The sequence below is a fragment of the Psammomys obesus genome, unplaced genomic scaffold (assembly GCF_907164565.1).
Source record: "Psammomys obesus unplaced genomic scaffold, mPsaObe1.curated_primary_1811, whole genome shotgun sequence".
In the NCBI taxonomy this organism is placed as follows: domain Eukaryota; kingdom Metazoa; phylum Chordata; class Mammalia; order Rodentia; family Muridae; genus Psammomys; species Psammomys obesus.
In genome coordinates, this window is record NW_026596131.1 from 10,592,610 (window position 1) to 10,612,003 (window position 19,394).

The 19,394-nt window shown below is 52.4% G+C and overlaps 1 protein-coding gene across 2 annotated transcripts in view; it reads left to right on the forward strand.

The window, feature by feature from the left end:
• Positions 1-19,394, forward strand: part of Tmem104 (transmembrane protein 104) — a 56,910-nt gene that overhangs the window by 18,029 nt on the left and 19,487 nt on the right. The window lies entirely within an intron of this gene.

Consider the following 19,394-nt stretch of genomic DNA (forward strand, 5'->3'; position numbering starts at 1 on the left):
GAAGGAAGGAAGGAAGGAAGGAAGGAAGGAAGGAAGGAAGGAAGGAAAGTAAGCACAAGTATTCATTTAAGGCCCCTCTGAATCAGTTCCTCCCCAGGTATGGTGAGCAGGTGTCTGGGTGCTCCAGGGAGGAGTGACAGCAGCTGGGCTGCTCTGGTGGGTCCTCTGCCTGGTATGCTCCCCACCTCACAGCACCCCACTGGGTACCGAGCCGGGTGGGGTGGGAGAGAGGTTGGCTGCTGCCATTTGCCTGGTGAATTATTCAGAAGCACTGTTATTGCTGTGTTAAATTGTCCCTTCAGTCTTTTCTGTAAACCTTCCTGATAGAAACCTCCCTCCCCGAGTCTCAATAACTGACAGAACAGAAGGAACCCCTCAGGAACGCAGACAGGCATTAATTACTGCCTTCATCTCCCAGATATTGCACTTGTAACTCAGGGAGCTAATTGTCAGTAGTGCCTGCGAGCACTCCAGGCCTGGGAGGCCGAGCCTTCGGAGCAGGAAGGGGAAGAGCAGTGCCCACCCACCACCCCAAGAGCCTGCTCTCTGTGCCTGAGCCCCAGCCTACCCAGAACCTTCACTTCACTTGGATTCTTCTACCCAGTTCGGAGGGCTGACAGACAGGCATCATCTTGGAAGTTGCTTTGCATGTGGCCCCCAGGGTCTGTGGTCCAGTAAAGCAGTGCAGCCTCCTGACACCAGGGCTTGTGTCTGTCTGTATCCCCCATTACCCAAGGAGTAGGATAGCAAAACTGCTAGCATCTTTCCTAAGGCCTGAATCTCCTGCAGACAATCAGGGCATCTTTCCCTCCCAACTAAAGGGAACTAGATCCTAGCAAGTAGTCCCCTTGGATCTCAGAAGTATGGCCAACATCCTCTTACCTAGCCTCTTCGAGTTCCCAAGGCTCCAGAATGCCTCTCAACACCCGCTGGTCTGATTTCGCTGCTCATCAGGGTTCACCCAAAATGTTAGCAGGGCAGCAAGCTGGTGGGAGTAGATGACTAAAGCCACCCTGCCACCCACGCGTAAATCACCTCAGGTAAACGATGCCATCTCCAGCCTGCATCTTTGAAAGGACTTAAGAGAACCATGTCTCCATTGCTATTCTGAAACAGTATAGTATGTTCTGTGGGCTAAAGAAACAGGCTTTTATATTGTGGCTTAATTTTCAGAGAGTCCTCTGGAAACCAGCTCAGGAAGGCCCTTGAGAATGAGAACAGGTGGGTTAACTACCTCTGAGGTGGTCTGTGTGTGGCATCATGATTACATCAAGAAGGAGCTTTCTCCACCAGCAGCTACTAAAGCCCTTTCCTTTAACAGATGGAAAATTCCTCCTCCCTTCCCAGTGTCCGTGGCTTCCCATGATTCCCAGAGCAGCTACAGAGCCCGTTTCTCCTTCTTCATCCCTGCGCTAGCCTAAGAACAGGGTGCTGGGGTGCCGAGGGCCCCCTGAGTTACCTGCTGCTTCAAGTGCACTCTCAGGTGTCCTGACATGCTGCACAGAAGTGACCTAGGGACTGTTGTCCGTGCCCATGAGAGGGAACGGGGAGCTGCTTCAGTTGTCTTTGGGTCCTAGCCCCCTTCCCTGCTCCTTTGAAAGACAAGATGGGATAGCGTCAGATGGTCTGACTCTGAGGACTTGCGACCTTGAGTCTGCACTGGTGCGTGTTCTAGCCCTGGCTTTGGGGGGGAATGGAGTTACAATGTGGCAGGGACTAGGAGGGCTGAGTGGCGGGGTTGAGAAGAGTGCTGAGTTCAGACATGTAGTGGCCATGTGGAAACCAGGCTCAGAGGCATGCATGTCTAACCCCAGTGCAGGGCCAAGACTGGTGGAAGGACAGCCAAAGGATCCCAGGGGCTCATGGCCAGCCAGTCTAGCCAAAATGGTGAACTCTAAGTTCAGAAGAGACTCTGCCTCGAAAAAATGAGTTGGAGGGTGATACAGGAGCCGTGGGCCATCCCTTGTCCCAGCAGCGCTCTCAGCCTGCCAGCCCACCCCTTGTCCTGTATCTCCATCCAGCTTCATCCCCCCCTCAGAGGTCATCACAGGTCAGCTGAGAGCTGGCAGCATCCACCACTTACAGGTGGGCAGATGCTGCCAGGTCACGGGCAGACCGACAGGCACCAGCATAGAGCCCGCCCAAGTGCAGACGGCAGAGCGGAGCCTAGCCTGCTGGAGACCCAGCCACAGACTGGCCATATTGAACAGGGGTCCTTTATTGGCTGCCTTGGGACAGGACAAGGTGACCCCAGTTTGCTCTTGGCAGGCGCTGTAAGATCCTCCTCTGGGGCACAGATGACTGGGAGGAGAGATGGCACCTAGTCACAATGGGCAGGTACCCCTCCTCTCTCCGTGGGTGGGGGTTGGGGAGCATCCTTCCTCAGACCCCTCCAGATGCCTCCTCAACAGAGAGGCTGAAGCTCAGAGCAGCACTGCTTGCCAGTCACCCTGCCAGGTTACGTTAGGGGGTTCCTCCTGGGCCTCAAGAGCCCCGCCCACCCCTATCCTTCTGTCCTTCTGATCGCCCCTATGCTGTAACACTGCCCTTTGTTTGTGCCATTTAAAACAGCAGTTAGCTCCTCTTTCCAACCCAGATGTTCTTCCTAGAACACTGAAGGAACAGACAGGCGAGGACAGAGCGCCCTCCTCATGAGGTTGTGGGGACCACAGCCAGGCCCTGAAAGTTCCTCTGTGCCGCAGTCAGCTCACCTTGGCTTGGTGAAGTGTGTTCCTTGTTTATTTTCAGGTATTGTTTTGTTTTATGGCTAATGGCTCTAGTGGTGTAGGCTGTCCTTGAACTCACCACGTAACTGAATCAGATCTTAAACCCCTCATCCTCCTGCTTCCACCTCCCGAGTACTGGGATTACAAGAGTGCTCCACCATATGTGACATAGGCATGGCATGTTAGCAGTGGCTTCTGTGTGTCTGGTTTCTGCCTCCCAGTCACACCACCATGGACACACTGTCATCCCAGAGAATGACTTCCGCGGGGTCCCCAAACTGAGGCAGACAGCCGGGCTCAGTAGGCTGTCCTCAGGTCTTACAGTCTCAGGACAGAATGCTCTGTTCGCAGGGCAGCCCTGGTTATGCTGCACAGCTTGGGGAATATCAGCTTGCCATCCCAAGCATGACCTCTGCCAGGGACTGGGCTGCACTGGCCTGACCCTCCTGTGGACATGGAGGCTTTCTCTCTCATTGCTACTCATTCCCAGGGAACAAAGTGGACTTTTCCTGGTACCTCAAGTAAGGTTGGAAGTGAGTGCCTCTTCCCAAGGACATTCCCTTCCGATGCCAGAATTGCTTTGTACTTTCAACATCAGCCATTGTGCCCTGGGGCTGTCTAGCATCTGCTAATAAGTGGGTCACCGCTACCATCACTTGAATATTCATCCTCACCCATTCTGGAGCAGAAGGTGGCCTAGAGGCCTTCAGGACCAGTGAGGAAGGGACGTTAACAAAAAGCAGGCCTGCCTGGTCACCATGCTACACCTCTAGGCTGTCGCACACTGTGACCATTTTCTGTGGTGATGACTCCAGAGCAAAACTCCAGGAGAAAATGGGTGGGTGCTGCCCCTACCTGGATGGAAATGGGATGTGGTGAAACAGGAAAGGGGCTCTCCTTGGGATGACTGGATAAGAGTTCTGACAAGGCCATCTGTGGAAGATCCCAAAGGGTTGGTCCCTTAGAAACTCCGGCAACCTGGTAGGGGTCCCTTCATCCTGTCACGATCCTATAATAGGACTCAGCTAGCTTCAAGCCAAAGCCAGTCAGGGTGAGGTAGGGAGGGGGGTGCTTACAGATTTAGGGTATCCTGGTGACTTTAAAAAGAGACCTCATGGGCACAGTGAGGGACACCACCTCCTTTCCTCTTTTTCCCTCCCAGCATGCCTTCAGTCCGCAGCACCTCATTCAGTTCTGGAGGCCCTGCATACTTAGGGTTTTTTGGTGGTCACCTGCCCCACACTCCCTCGTGAAAGGATGCTAGTCATGCCCTAAGCAGGCCCACAGGTGTGATGAGTGGAATAGTCACAACCAGATCCAGTCCTGTAATTTGGAGGGTGTGGTCCTAAACCTCTGTGAGGCATCCCCCAGACCCAGTTTATTCCCACGTGTGCTGGCCCCTCTGCTTTCACCCCAGGAGTCAGGGGCTCAGGGAACGGTAGAGTTCTCCTTGAAATACAGGTGCCTGATCTCTGGGCCTAACGAGTGAATCCCAGCATCAGGCAATGACCAAGCTCAGGTTGGAATGACAGCCGTAGGAGGATTAGCTTGTCTCTTTCCTTTACAAGGAAATCAATAACACAGAAACATGCCTGTGGTTTTCTTTCCCAGAGAGCTAGCTTTGCATCTCATACAGGAGCCGCCTCGTGTGTGTGTGTGTGTGTGTGTGTGTGTGTGTGTGTGTGTGTGTGTGTGTTTATGTATTTAGTGTTCTTTCTCTCACCACCCCCTCTCTAAATGACACTTGCTCCAGCATTGTCTCATTTTATCATCCCCTGTCCAGGGACACCACAGGCCTGCCATGTCACTACCACTCTGATGTGGTCTCTCAGACCTCCAGACCTCTCTGTTCCTGCTTGTCCACTGTCCAGTGTTGCCCTAGACCCACCCTCTCCTTCCTGAGGACACTGGGCATCATCGTCCTGAGCCACACTACAACGGCTTCCCTCCCGCCCTCCCCCACTGGGCCCTCTGGGTGTTGGGCCTGAGCTCCCTCCTCCTGATCAGTGGGAAGGTTGTTGTTTTTATTTTTAATGGCACTCTCGGGGACATGGGTTCTGTCAGCTGGCATTAAGCCCACCATCCATCATGCCCTGGTGTCCTGCTGCTGCCAGGGCCAGTACCTAATGCCCCAGCTTGGGGGACAACGTATGGTCCCTGTGCCACCTCAGTGATGAGCACAGTTCAGGGACTCAGGATCCTGAGGCACCCGGTAAGTCTTCTGCCTCAGCTGCTTCCTCACTCAGCCCTTCTCGCTCAGTGAGTGCTAATCAGGATTCCTTGGGGTAAAGGGGACCACTCAGACCCCCTGCTCACCCTGGCCCTGTTAGGATGTCTCATGTGTCCCAAATCTGGCTCCTTTGTCTAGAAACTAGTACAGCTTTGCAGACAGCATGTCCCCAAAGTGAGCCAGTTCATCCTAGGGTGCCTGGGGAGACAGCGGCTGAACTAACCTAGCTCTCGGCCCTTTCTTCTCCCACTCCCTAGTTCAGGAATGCACAGGCGTGTGAAGACAGGCATACTGGCTTCTCCCTGTCCCCCAGCTTACTCCCGGTACATGAAAATGCAAACGTGTAAAATAAGCTGGAGTAGCTTAGTTGTCCCTCACCGCATGGGAGGATATGCCGCAGTCCCCGATGCATTTAAATGTTTTCCTATGAAAACGAGCTTTCAAAAGTGGGACTTTCAGGACCCACCTCTTGTGTAAAGAGAGGCACCTGAGCATCCTTGTACAGTGGTACGGGAATAGAAAGCCCCGCTCAGGTATCTGGACAAGCAGGCACATGACAGGAATGGGTGGTCACCATGAGGGCAATCCCAGGGACATCCCCACCCAGCCCTACCCAGGGAAAGCGCCCCAGAGCCGTGGCGTACACCCACGCCCACTCCCACACGCTTGCCAGTTTGGTTGGGGAGCTTCCAAGTAGGTCTCCACGGGGGCGCTCATCCCTGCCGAGGACCTTCTGCGCTATGCTTATTCGGGACTGTTTCTGTGCACGCTGATCACAGTCAGACCCCAAGCCGGATGCTCGAGCCCTCTTTGTTTTGTGAGCACCGGAGACAGGGAATGAAAACTCGGTATAGCCGAGTTCCCCAGTTACCAGGCTGATCATCACCTCTGTGTACACGTGTGCATGCACACATGTGAGGTTTCTGGCCTTCCCCCTAGCAGAGCCGAGCCTGGGGCAGACCCCCAGTCCGTCCAGGCCACTCCGGCTCTCTGTGCCCTCTGCTTTCAGAACTCCCATGGCTGGGCACAGTGCTAAGGATGACTTTCTACTCTGGTTGGTTGGTTTAGGTTTAGGTTTTGGGTGGTTTTCTTGTTTAATTATATGTGTATGTTGGGGGTGGGGACTGTGTGTGCATGTGAGTGCAGTTGGTTGTGGATTCCAGAAGAAGGTGCTGGACACCCTAGAGCTGGAGTCATAGGCAGTTGTGAGCCACCCAGCGTGGATTTTAAGAACCTACTCTGATCCTCTACAAGAGAAAAACAATAACCACTGAGCCATCTCTCCAGCCCGGTTAGTTGAGAGTGTCTTGCTGGCTTTCCATTCACTACGTAGCCCAGGTTAGCTTTGAACCCACGATCTTCTTGGCTTGCTCCGCTTGCTTTCCTATAGAACCCAGGACCACCAGCCCAGGGATAGCTCCACCCACAATGGGCCAGGCCCTCCCATGTCAATCACTAAGGAAGAAAATGCCCTACAGGCTTGCCTACAGCCCAACCTTACAGAAGCAGTTTTTCAATTGAGGTTCTCTCCTCTCACATGACTCTAGCTTGTGTCAAGTTGACATAAAAGTATCCAGCACAGTGGCCCTGGGGGCAGCTGTAATTGCTTAATGAAATGAAGCACTCACTCTAAAGTAAATAGGCATATTTCTCCATGTAACTGTGTCCCGGCACAGGCCCTGCACACCGGCTCCAAAGCATCCAGGTGTACACACACGAGTTCTGTGTGCATTCTCTAGTCTATGCTGGCCCTGGAGAGGCAGAAGGAGCCATAGCGCCCCAGGGGGTTATAGGCTGCAGGAAGCTGTGTGAGGCACAAGTGTGAAGGACAAGATGCAGAGCTAAACAATTAGGTGCATATTAATGATTGGTGTGATTAATGAGCATGAGCTCAGGAAGTCCTGTGGATAAGCTGAGAAGATGGAGGTACATCTTAATAAGCCTTCCACAGAGGGAAGTGCCACCTCAGTGTTGCTAAGCACCGAGGTCCTGTGGGAGTGTGACTCGAGAAGGCAGGGTCACAAGCCACCCAGGGTGTTCCACTCTGCCTGTGGCAATAGCTTACATCAAAAAAAAGGGGGCGGGGGAGGCTCCTAGAAGCCTTGATGGGGCCTAGGGCTCGGAGGTGCTGACATCTGGGATAGCCATGAAGCACCCACCACACCATCATGCACACACACACACACACACACACACACACATACACATATACATTTTTTTTTTTTTAATTTGTATGAGCTTGTGACTCCAGGCCAGAAGCAGAGCGCTTGCCTAGCTTGCAGAAGGCCCTGAGTCTAGTTGTCAGCCTAACCTGGCAGATGCCTAGGTTTCAGGAGGGAAGCCCAATAGTTTGCATTTCACTTTAGTAACTTCGTCAGCACAGAGGCCACTCTGGTCTTCCCCGTGGACTTACTTGCCAAGTACTGTCACTGAAAGTGTAGTCAGGGGCTTCCAGGGAAAGGAGGTTGGCCAAACAATTCAAAGGTCCCTGGCGTGAGATCACTAGTGACACCTGAAATGTCACCGATGGTGCTCCCTTGCCCACAAGGAGCAGTATCTGACTGCACAGGCTGTCTCAGGCTCCGAGCAACCTCAGGCAGAGAACTCTGCGGGAGGCTGCTGTATTACCTGAGATCAACAGGTGCCTTCCATGTCCCTTGAGCTTCCTTTAGACTTGCTGCTTGGGGCTTGCAACTCCCACAGCTTGGCAGTTTTCCAAGGAGGGCACCTCCCACTGACCAGCAGCTGAGGAGGAAGCTGGGGTTGCTAGTGTGATAATCTTGTACCAAGTTCAACAGAGCATATTCAGCAGTCAGCTTGGTGTGCTGTCTCCCTCCTTCCCAGCCTCCAGGGTTACTCAGTTCCTGGTCTATTTTGAGGTCAGACATCAGCAGGGAAAAGGAGGTGAAGCCAGCTTGGCCTGTGTGTTCCTCTCTGCAGGGCTCCCATACCCTGGGTACCTGACTTCACTCCCTTCTTTCCTCCCTCCCTCCAGCTTCGGCATGGAGCATTCCCTCCTCCATCGCTCTTCCCAGAAGCGAGTATAACTAGGGAGGGAGGATGCTGACAGCCTCTCAGGTAGTCAGCTGACACCAGACAATGAGGCAACTGCAGGTGATGGACCTGCCTCTTGCTGTTGCTGGAGCAGGAAAGATCAAGGCCAGAACCCAAGCCCTAGAGCACTGGGATTCCAGCTGGCCGTGGAGATGGGAACAGCCGTATACCTGTGTTGCCCATCACCGATTGTACCTAAAGAGGTTCATCCTGACAGAATCAGGTAGCTGGAACGTGTGGGGTTTTCCCAAGGAAGCTAGGGGCTGGATCAGTGGCTCATAGGGTCCCCATGCCCTCATCACTCATGACACAGCCTGACTTTCCTTAGGAGTGTGTGGTTCTTAGAACCTGTGAGAACCATGATGAGCTTCAGCATAGCTCCTGCTGGTTTCCCAGGCTGCAGTGGTTAGGGCCAGCCTTCTCTTGTGATTGCAGTATGGCAATCCTCTTTGCCTTTCCTTGACATCCAGAATCAACAAATCTGAGCTGGGGATTTAGTAGTTAATATGAGAGACAGTAACCCAAGTCTGTAATGCTCAAGAAGTTTTAGGTTTTGTGCCTGTCAGCCTGGCCCTGAAGAGCCAGAACACAGGCACACTGCTCTCCCCCAAAGCTTCCACATCCCTACCATCCTTCACCAAACCCTAGTTTTAGTTCTAGGTGTACACCTAGTAAAAAAGCAGTTTAGAGAGCTGGGCACAGTGGCACACACCTTTAATCCCAGCATCCAGGAGGCAGAGGCAGGAGCATCTCTGTGAATCCAGCCTGGTCTACATAGTGAGTTCCAGGACGGCCAGGGCTATGTAGAGAGACCCTGTCTCAAAAAACAAACAAAACCTTTTAAAAAGCAACTTAGAGGAGAAAGGGTTTATTCACTTACAATTAAAGGGAAGTCAGGAGCAGAGAGAGGATGAATGCATGCCTGCCTGCTAGTGTTTGGCTCACTTTGTTTTCACAGTCCAGGACCTTGCCTAGGGAATGGTGCTGTCCACGGTGGGCCAGGTCTTTCCACATCAGCATAATTAAGACAGCCATTCACAGACATGCCCACAGGCCAAACTGCTCTAGGCAGTCCCTCACTGAGACTTACTTTTCTGGTAATTCTAGATTGTGTGAAGTTAACAATTGAAATGAACCATCACATCCCCCAATCCTGTCCTCTTGCTATGGGGTGGGGGGGTTCTCTACAGAGCATATGCTAGGCAAGAATGTGTTTTATGTTCCTGCCCTGCCTTCTAAATAGGCTCCTAGGAGGGCTCGGGACAGTTTTCATTCCTCTATTCCTGTGGAATACATGAATAGCCTGTTGTTCTCCCTGCACCCTTCATAGCACATATAATTAAAGCCTCCTTTAATTCTAGCACTCAGGGAGGCAGAGGCAGGAGGATTTCTGTGAGTTCCAGGCCAGCCTTGGCTGCAAAGCAAGTTCCAGGACAGCCAGGGCCACATAAAGAGACTCTGTCTCAAAAATAATACTAAATAAATAAATAATCAATTTTTTTAAACTGAAAAAAGCAAGCTTCATGAAAACAGAGAGGAGCCCCACCCAAGGTCCTGAATACAAACTAGGTGGGTGCATTTGATTGTTGTTTCCTTGCTTGAAACCCCTTGGAAGTACCTCCACTTGGCATCCTCTGTCCAGCCCGTTAGAGTGCCCTCCATCACTGTCTACTCCTATCAGCATCTTCCAAGGGATTCTGGGAGCCTTCATGCTCTGAGCCCTTGCCATGCCTTGGCTTCACTCTCCAGTCTTGTGGGCCTGTTACCCTGCATGAGCTCAGGGATCCTTTGGGTCTGCTAGATCCTTAGGGTTAGCTACCTTTGAGTAGCCACTACCCTAGCCCAGTAAACCCAATTCCATATATACTGCTGGCTCCTCTTTTCACCAAAGGACAGCACCATCTGGTCCTCACTATCAGGAAAGAGACTCTTCCTCAGCAAGGCTCAGAGCATCTTTGGGGGAACAATTAGAAGCCAGATGCTTGAACAGTGCAGGCCCCAGCTCACCACTCCTCTTTGCACCTGACCTGCCAAGAGGGAGCACCGCTGCCTCCAAAGCCAGTTCTGTTTCTCCAGGCTGAGCTCTTGGCTCCCCATTGCCATAGCCCATTGTGCATGCATACACACGCCCACTTGTGTACACACGGGCACGCACACACACACATGCTATCCCACCACAACTCCCCATGTAACCTCTCAGAGCCTTCCTGGTTCCATCTGTTCACCTGGGCCTGGAGGTGGACCCCACCACACTGTCTAACCTGTGAGGAGACAGCCATCCATTATAAACCCTGACGGCATACAGTCATTAAGTGAATGACTGTGTGGGTTTTCCACAATATTTATCTTTTCTCCCAAACCACAAAGGTTGTAGCTCTGGCATCAGATTCTTGGAACTCTGCCTACCACTGGGTGCCATCTGGCCTGTCAGCTGAGAAAGACCACACAGGCATGCAGGCATGTCCCCAAATGACAGGGCCAGAGAAACAATGGCTGTGCCAGGCCAAGGCCATCCCACCTACCCATCCCTCCTCCTGTAAGGGAGCCAGGCCTGAGGAGGAGATGGAGGGGACAGTGGAAGTAGTGACCCTTTGTCCAGGCAGTTTGGAAGCAGTTGAGTGCCCTAAGCAGGAAACAGTCTTTGGATACAGGTGACCTGGGCTGTAATCCCAGCTACAGCTAAGTAATTGAGATTTTGGACAAAGCTTTTAATCCCTCTCAACACCTGTTTTCTGAAGTGGAAACAGTAGCCAGGATTAGAAAGAGGTCCTACCTGGGAGGCTCTCCAAAGTGCTGGGTTTACCAGCCAGCTCTCAGAGCCCTTTCTCCCAACCCCGAGGCCAAGCTGGGGGGAGGGGGAGAGGCTCTGAGCAGAAAGTGAGCAGCACCCCTTAGAATGCAGCCCCAGAGCCACCTCCCGTCTTCAGGTTGTCTTCAGGTTTCTTAGCCGCTAGGGACATTGCCTGGACCAAGAGCTGGGCCTTGTCCTGGCTTTAAAGGCCAGAAGGGCTGACAGTGGAGTCAGCTGCTAGGGGCTGTGGCTCGAATTCTGGGCAGACATGGGCCCATGGTGTATGAGGGGACATGTGGAATTTCTAGACCGTCAGCTTGGTTTTGCAGGACCCCCCTCCCCCGCCGGACCCTCCCAGGTTGTTTAGGATGACTTTCTTTCCCACTTTTTCCCTCAGGTACAGGTCAGGGGAAAAGGTGTTTGTTGGTTTGCGTCCCAGGCCACCAATGAAGACCTGCCACAAGCCTAAGGTCAGGGAGTCAGGACCTTACCTAGGAAGGGACTGGGAAGTGGCCAGGAAGATGACTCAGGAAGTGGACTGACTGCACAGTTGTCTAGGGCCAGGGTGGGGTGGCTCAGCAGGCCCAGGCACTTGCTACACAAGCCTGCAACCTGAGCTTGGTGCCCAGAACCCACAAAAAGGTGAAAGGAGAGAACCAAATCCATGGTTTTAACCTGTGACCTGTCCATCTGTGACATGGCACACATGTCCCACCATAGTAAGTAAATAAATGATTTAATAGCAAACAGGGCTGGAGAAATAAATTCGCTGTTAAAGAGCCCATACTGCTCTTGCAGAGGAGCTGAGTTCAGCTCCCAGCACTCGTATCAGGTGGATCACAACCACCTATAACTCTAGATCCAGGGGAGTCTGATGCCTTTGGCCTCCGGGGGCACTTGCATATGCGCACAAGTACGGGGCTGGCCCAGGTCTCCAAGGGGGCTCTGAGGAATCTTCAGGCAGTCCGTGCCCGATGGCCTTGAATCAGTTTCCTCCGCCCTCAGAACTGGTCTAAAAGAGCCAAGGAGACCCTGTCTTCCACAGGCGGGATTTCAGCCTCCGTAGTGCACTGGCTCTCAGCTCCATGCAGGAGGCTGTCATCTCTTCCCAGCCACAGGACTGGATTGGCATCCTGGCGGGGAGGAAGAGCAGGTTCACTGGAGTTAGTGCTGTTCACTTGCAGGAGTTGCTCATGAGGTTCCCCATGGTCAGTAGCTCCTAAGACAAAGCAGGCGCCCTCTGTAGGCTTCCTCTAGAATCATCCTCCCAGGCTCCCCAGGTTCAAAACAGAATGACATTTCCACCAACATCTTAGAGATGGTCCTGCCATCTGCGTGTGGCCATTCAGAATCTGTACCAGGCACTTCAGGCAGGTTGCCAAGGATGCTGGCATCCTTCTTTACCCTAGTTGCCCAACTGAAGCGACAGGACCCTCCTGGTTGTTAGCCTACTGCTGGGTAGTTTTGTGGGGTCCCTCCTCCCCCCTTCCCCATTCTGCAACTTAGTGGTTGCTTCCTCCTCCTGGATTTTTACCTTTTGGCCCACTGTTGCTTCTTCCTTAGGCTTCAGCATCTTCCAGCAAGCTACAGGCATTTTGCCTCTCTACTGTCTAACCCAGAGTGCCCTGATAGTATAGCAGCAGAGGAGGTTTCCTGCCAGAGGGTGTGACAAGATAAAAGCAAGATTTGTGGAGTTGACCCGTAGTGCTCGAGGGGCACATGCTGGTTTGGAATGGCCCGGCATCAGCTGTCTCTTGTTAGCTTTCATCACCACCTGCATCCTCCAATCCTCAGTTCATTCTCCATACATCCTTCTTGGCACTGGCTAGGAAAGGGCAGGATAGAACCAAATGCTGAGGTGTAAGCTTTGTCAAGCAATGTGTTGGACAGACAGACACCAGTCACTGCTATGGAGGGGGTCAGTGCGCTGAAAGAGAGGTCCAGCCTCCTCCATCTGCCGCATTTTCCCTGTACCACAGAAACCGAAGGATCAGCAAGAAAGCTTGTGGCCTCTTCACTGTGGTTGGGTTGGTTCTGAACCCTGTCCTGGCACAGGTGCTTGATTCTTCCCATTCTCCAGTTCAGCCCACCACTGGGCTCATCCTGATCAGGGTCACAGTTCATCAGCAGTCCCAAGGCAGGTCACTTCTGAAACCTTATAGTTTGGTTTAAAAAAGCCCTCTTCCCCGAGACATAATAGCTCTTGTCCTAGGATTTTGGCAAAAGTGCTGTGGCAGCAGTTCACTGGGCTGGGCATACATGTATCGGTGACACGGTTTCCACTGCTGTCATCTTCTACATGGTGGTTGGTTCTGTATGATCAGAAGTACTTGAACTCTCAAGAGTATTTGGACCATTCTTAAACTCATACGGGCAATACAAATAAAACAAAATAACACACGGCAAGGGGGAGTGCCTGTAGCTATAGCCCCAGCTACTCAAGAGGCCAAAGCAGGAAGAAAAGACCCAGGAGGGACATAGCAAGCCCATCTCAAAGAAACAAAAATGAATAGTGTTGACAGAACTTTCTTGGCATGCAGGTCTTGGCAGTGCCACAGTCCTGTACCTGAGATGTTTGGAGAGTGGATGTGTCCTAGTTCCGGTTACTTTTGCTTCGACACAACACGATGACCAAGGCAGCCTGCTCTCTTATAGAACGCAGGATCACCAGCCCAGATGATCACATAATAGGCTGGGCCCTCTCCCATCAATCATTAACTAAGAAAATGCCTTACAGCTGGATCTTATGGAGCCTTTCTTATAGAACCGAGGACCACCAGCCCAGGATGGCCCCACCCACAATGGACTGGCCCCTTCCTCACCTCCCCCTTGAGAAAATGCCCTGTATATGGTGTACTTTGAGAAGCTGAGTGACTCTGCAAAGCTGGTTTAACAAGGACATCCGTAGTGGACCCCCACTCCATCCCTGTGATCTGAACTCCATGCCGCTCCGAGCTCACCTGCCTGTTATAGACCAAGCCCCGGAAGTTGTGATTCAGTTAGGCACATAAAACCTCCCAGGCCCAAATGCTCACAGCCACTTGAGAAATAAAAATAGAATCCTTGAGCATTTCTACACTGCGCTTCAAGGACGTGTTGCAAGTTCAATTAGGAATGGGTTCATGCCAAGATGCTATTAACCCCAATTAGCTTTTAACCCCTAGCACTCAACAGGAGCAGCCCCTCAAGCTTTGGCACCCCTGCCTTTCTCATTTGAGATACCCTCCAGGATCAATTCAGACAGCTCAGCTGTGCAGCTGGCATGTGGGCACTGCCTCTTGAACCCACTCCTCTGGGCCTCAGATGCTCTTACGCCTGTGAATTGTGCCCTTGGCCCTTCTAGATCCTGTGTGTTTAGGGAAGCCCTGACTCTCAGTGTTGCAATACTGCGGTTTCTAAGAAGTGCCATTATCACCCAGGCTGAGTTAACAGAGAAAGTGAAGTTGCCACCAGCCCGGGAGCAAGAAGGCATGGAGTAGAGCCTGTTGGCCTTTTGTGTTGCGACCCCAGGAGTTGACAAGTGGAATGGAAAGTGCTGGAACCTTGAAAGCCACATCCCACTTTTCTGCAGGTACCATAAACAAACAAACTCACCTCCAGGGGCATCTAAGTAAACAGGCACTTGGAGAAGTGCCCGCTTGGGGAGGAAGTTGCTCACTCGGTGCCCATGTTAGGGCACATAGTGGCCAGCAGTGGCCAGCATTCTTTTTCAATGCCAAGCCTTCTGTGGGGGTGAAGGGCCCCACGTGGAGCATACCATCCTGGAACTCCTCCACCGTCTGTCAGGGGCACCCACAGAGAGATGGCAGGGGTGGGAAGGACCCTCCCCTGGCTGGATCGACAGCAGCCGCCTTCTGCTTCCTTGAGTGTTTCCCATTATCTTATTGCCAGGGTCGAAGTCCTAATCAGAAGCTGCAGGTCCCACCTCCTCTCAGCAAGGAAAAGATGACAAGCAGGCTTTTTCTGTCCAGGAAAAGCTGATGGCTGGGCTTGTGACCGGGTAGCCTACCAAGAGGTACATGCTTCGGAAAGGCCAACCCCTCTGCAGGCCTTTAGTTCTTTAGAGTTCTTCTGAGGTGTCACCTCTTCTGGGGACCATCGCAGAGTCACCATGGAGTTCTAGTCCAGAAGGATCCTTTGGTGGGGTGTGGGAGGGGGCGTGCAGCGCTGCCGATGGCAGGGGTCGAGTGCCAGGCTCCTCTCCTTCATACCCTTCCTTCTCCCTCAGTTCTTGGATGGAACCAGGACCTTGAATGTGCTAGGCAAGCACTCTACCATTGAGTCACACCTCTCAGCCCTCCAAATTGTTTTTGGAGAGAGATTTTCTCCCAACGTGGTGATTGCTTTTCAGCAGAGCAGGTGTGCTTCTGCGTAGCTGCCTGGCTATGGCAGGGAGGGCAGGGGGGAACCACAAAGCAAATCAGCAAAGCTAGGGCTGCCTCTTCCCCGACACAATGGTGAGACCTTGTCCCCAGGCATTTCACCAAGGGCATCATGGTCCACAGACTCGCTCATGCTTGCTGGTGACAAGTGTGCAAAGTCTTCTCTAGATGCTGGGACAAGCACGGATGCAGTCCGTGCCCTCAGCATGCTGACCCTCCCGCTGGGGATGCAGGCGCCCTCCCTGCTCCCTGCAGGGCAGAAGTCATGTGGTACCACCCCTGCACCAGCGATTTCAGTCACGAGCCCTTAGAGAAGCCTGAAGTAACTGCAGAGGCTGGCATTTGAATGAGCATTAAAGGTGGGGCCCGAGAAGGGAGATTCTCTGCCAACCAGGAGGGTCCAGAGGGCAGAGCCGTAAGGGTGGAAATTAGCTTGGTGGGGGACATTCGAGGGCAGAAGGAAACAGCCTCCTGTGAGATGGACGCCGTGAGCTGGGTTAGCAGAAAAAGCTGGGCTGTGTCTGGGGATGTCTGTTACTCTGCAACTTTCTTCCTCTAACCCTGAACCTCTCCAGTCCCTCTGTATCCTCAGTATGATGCAGGATCCCTGCCTGCTCTGATGACCTTGCAGATGAGGATGTTAGGAAGCTACACATGCCGGTGCTTTGCAGATGTGAAAGGGGCCTATGGCCTTGAGGGGTGACGTCATCACAGGGTGACTTTGATAAAAGTGGAGTGATGAAAAGCAGGGACTGAGGTTGAGGCTGTGGTAGATTCCTGTCTGGCTGTGGGACCTGAGATTTTGCAACCTCTTATGGAAGAGTTAATTTGTGATTTGCACCAAATACATGTTTCTGTCTTGTTTGTCTGGCCAGGAAGATTTGGGGACAGGGAGAGTCGATGTTACCCCACTTTTCTTGGTGCTACCATGTAGACTGTCACTCGTGTACCCCCTTCTAAACAGCAGACAGCATGCCTGGCCTGTCCCAGTACCATTTTGTACAAGACAGGATTGAGTGAAACTGGAGCCTTTTCTTCAACACATGCGGAGTAGTAGGACCAGACCCAGGGTGAACGTGGCCCAGCCTCAGCATCTTTCTTAATTTAAAGACCCGCTTGTCAATAGCACAGTATTGTTTTCCCCTGCACTGGAGCTGGCACCTGAGGCAGATCACTGACAGAAGGAATGGAGGTGCCGGTTAGAATTGTGGTTCTCAACCTGTGGGTCGTGACCCTTTTAGGGAGTCAAATGACCCTTTCACAGGGGTCACATATACCATCAGAAAACACAGATATTTACTGTTGTTATTCATAACAGTAGTGAAAGTATAGTTATGAAGTAGCAATGAAAATAATTTTATGATTGGGGTCACCACAACATGAGGAACTGTATTAAGGGGTCACTGCATTGGGAAGGTTGAGAACCACTAATTCAGAAGCTGAAGCCTTGGCACTTCCTGGCCTCAGCAAAACTGCATGTTATCTGGGGGAAGGGGCGAGCCCACCCAACCCGTGTAAGGCTGCCAGTGCCTGCCCCAGGGTCTTCTAGTCCCTGGCCTGTTTTCAGGGGACAGAGGCTGGGGTGCGGGCCAGGAGCTCTCTATTTCCCACTCTGTGGGGCTCACTGCTAACACAGGTTGGAGAAATTCAGCTTCTGGCCACTGTATGATTTGTGTGCTGGGTGTGGCTTTGTCGTACAGGGGCACCATTGGGAGCCTTGATGAGCTCTCTCTGGGACCCCTGGCCTTGGAGAGACTCTGGCTTGGAGCTACTTGTTTGGTGGACTTGCTATGGCAACCACGGATATCTAGCGCTTGAGGCAAGGAAGAGTTTGGAGGTTGGAGATGGCTGGACACGTGGCACCTGAGCAGCAGGGGTGAATGTCATCTGTCTGGGGGACACAGGAAGGCAGACAGCCCTGAGAAGCAGTCGACTCCAGAACATTCTAAAAAAGCAGCGGCTGGTGCTGCCTGCAGTGCCTTGGGAACAGGAGCTGCCTCGTGTCCGTCAAGGCTCCAGCAAGGCCACTGTGCGGCCTTTGGTACGCAGCAAAACTCACTGACCCAGAAAGAGAGATTTGAGTGGCCCCGTTTGCCCCCTCCCGGTCTGTCTCAGACTTTATTCCCAGAAACCAGCTTGAAGATTTCATTAGAAATCAAAGCATTGCTGGTTCTTTTTCTTTCTTTTTTTAAAGAAACACATTTGGCTGCCGTGACCAGTGTCCCTGCTCTGTAATGAAGGGGGCGACAAGAGTCCTTGAACAGAGACTGAGTTGGAACTGATCAATGGCATTTGCTCAGGAGCCGGCTAATTTATAATGTCACATGGGCTAGACTGGAAGACCCAAGAGGATAGGCTGTCTCTTGGCTTTCTCTCCCGTCTTTCCGTAAAAGGGAAAGAGAGCATACCTCCTCTAGCTGGTGATCACTCAGTGGGCGCTGCTAGACCCCAGAAAACCTCTCTCCTCTCCCTTCCACTGCCATCCTCTCTCACTCTGGATGCCCACTCCTGCCGTTGCTTAGTTCTGGCTTGAGCTAATTTGCAAAGGACACCTGTTCCTTCATTAGCCCCAGCTCCAGGTCCTGCTGCTGCGTCTGGGCTTCCTCCTGTTGAGTGAGCTTACACCCGGAGCAGGGCCTGCTGTTTGGCAGTCTGTGTGCGCTGTCTACAACTCAGTGGGCCCTGAACTTCCTCAGCAGTGAGACTGGTCTGTTCCTGAATATCAAAAGGAAGTACAGCCACTGTCCAGCTGTCATTGTCACCAGTGGAGCTCAGTCCCACCAGGGCCCTTACCAGGACAGACCTGGTGTCTGGCCTAAATACGGAACACTAAGCAGGTAGGCCCTCATCCTGACTCTCTGTCACCCAGTTGGCCCCAGGGACCCTCACTGTACCTAGGATTCCATGCATAGGGTTTCACAAAATGCAGAATCCCATGTCCTGGGGTCTTTACAAGTATGCACTGAGAATGAGGAAGATAGGTGAGGCTTCTGTGCAAGGGCTTCTGGAGGGTGACCCTGGGCGATTACAGCAGCAGGATTCTTAGCTGTCCTCGAGAATGACTCCACTACCACCATGTTTTTATGCAATAGAACATTCTAAAACTCAGGCCTGATGCACTATGACATCTGACCTTCGACAGGAGCCACCCCAAGACTTTTGGCTTTTTCAGCTGGACACCACGTTTGCAGCTGGAAACATTACATGTCAGAGCTGACTTGCCCAACCCCCATGCATACCAAGAGCCTGGTTCCCAATAGACCAAAATCATTCGGACACATTTTGTGTTTATGCTTCACCCTGTCAGCCGCTACTCTCTGCTTCAAAAGAGAAATTCATCAATGGAAAGTTTTCCTGAGTGGTAATTTTCCTAAATGACTTAGTGATGGCGCTGCATATGGCCAGGCTTGGCCAGGCGTGGTAGCTGTTGTGAGTGTTTTACAGTGGTCCAGCATTCCTGCCTGAGCTACACAACACCTGCCTTTGCCTTTCCAGAGAGTCTCTTCCTCTGTCTTCCACTGTCACCCAGGCCTAGACAAATGCTTCTCTATCTCCCTCCTCCCTTTTCCTGCAGAGAAGCAAGGCTGGTTTTGAAGTCCCCAGCAGAAAGACCTCTCCAGAAATCTCCCATCCCCAGTGACTGCCAGGGAGCCTTCACCCACCCTGGCTAATTAGAGCCTTTCTTAGGCAGCTCTGGAATTCTTCTGTCATTCATTCTCACAGTGATAATGGACTTGGATAAGAGGTCACAACTTCCTCCACTTCCTGCCCTCCTTGTGGAGGGGGTGGAGCAGGCTTCCCCCCTCCTCCGAGGAGCTCCCTCCTGCCTGTCACAGAGACTGTCTCATCATCTGCCCCCTTCTTGGCAGCTGTGATGGAGTCACCCCACCCATAGGGCCAGAGCCCAGCTCCCCACGGTAGGCCCCTTCCAACCGAAGTTCCTCAGGCTCCGAGCGGCAGCACCGTATGCTGCATCTCTGGTGAGTGTCATTAACATCAGCGTGATGAAATGGCACAGTGTAAATGTTAATAAGGGCTAATGTTTCCCCTGCTTCCGAGTGGCAGATTGAAAATGGTACTGTCTTAACTCCACCAAGCAGCTTTGAATCCCTCTGCATCCTGAGCAGCCAGTTTGGCATGGAGAGCCAGCCCTTCCCCCTCTGAAATACCACCGTATCTCCCCCCCACCCCCCAATTACTTTTTGTAAACC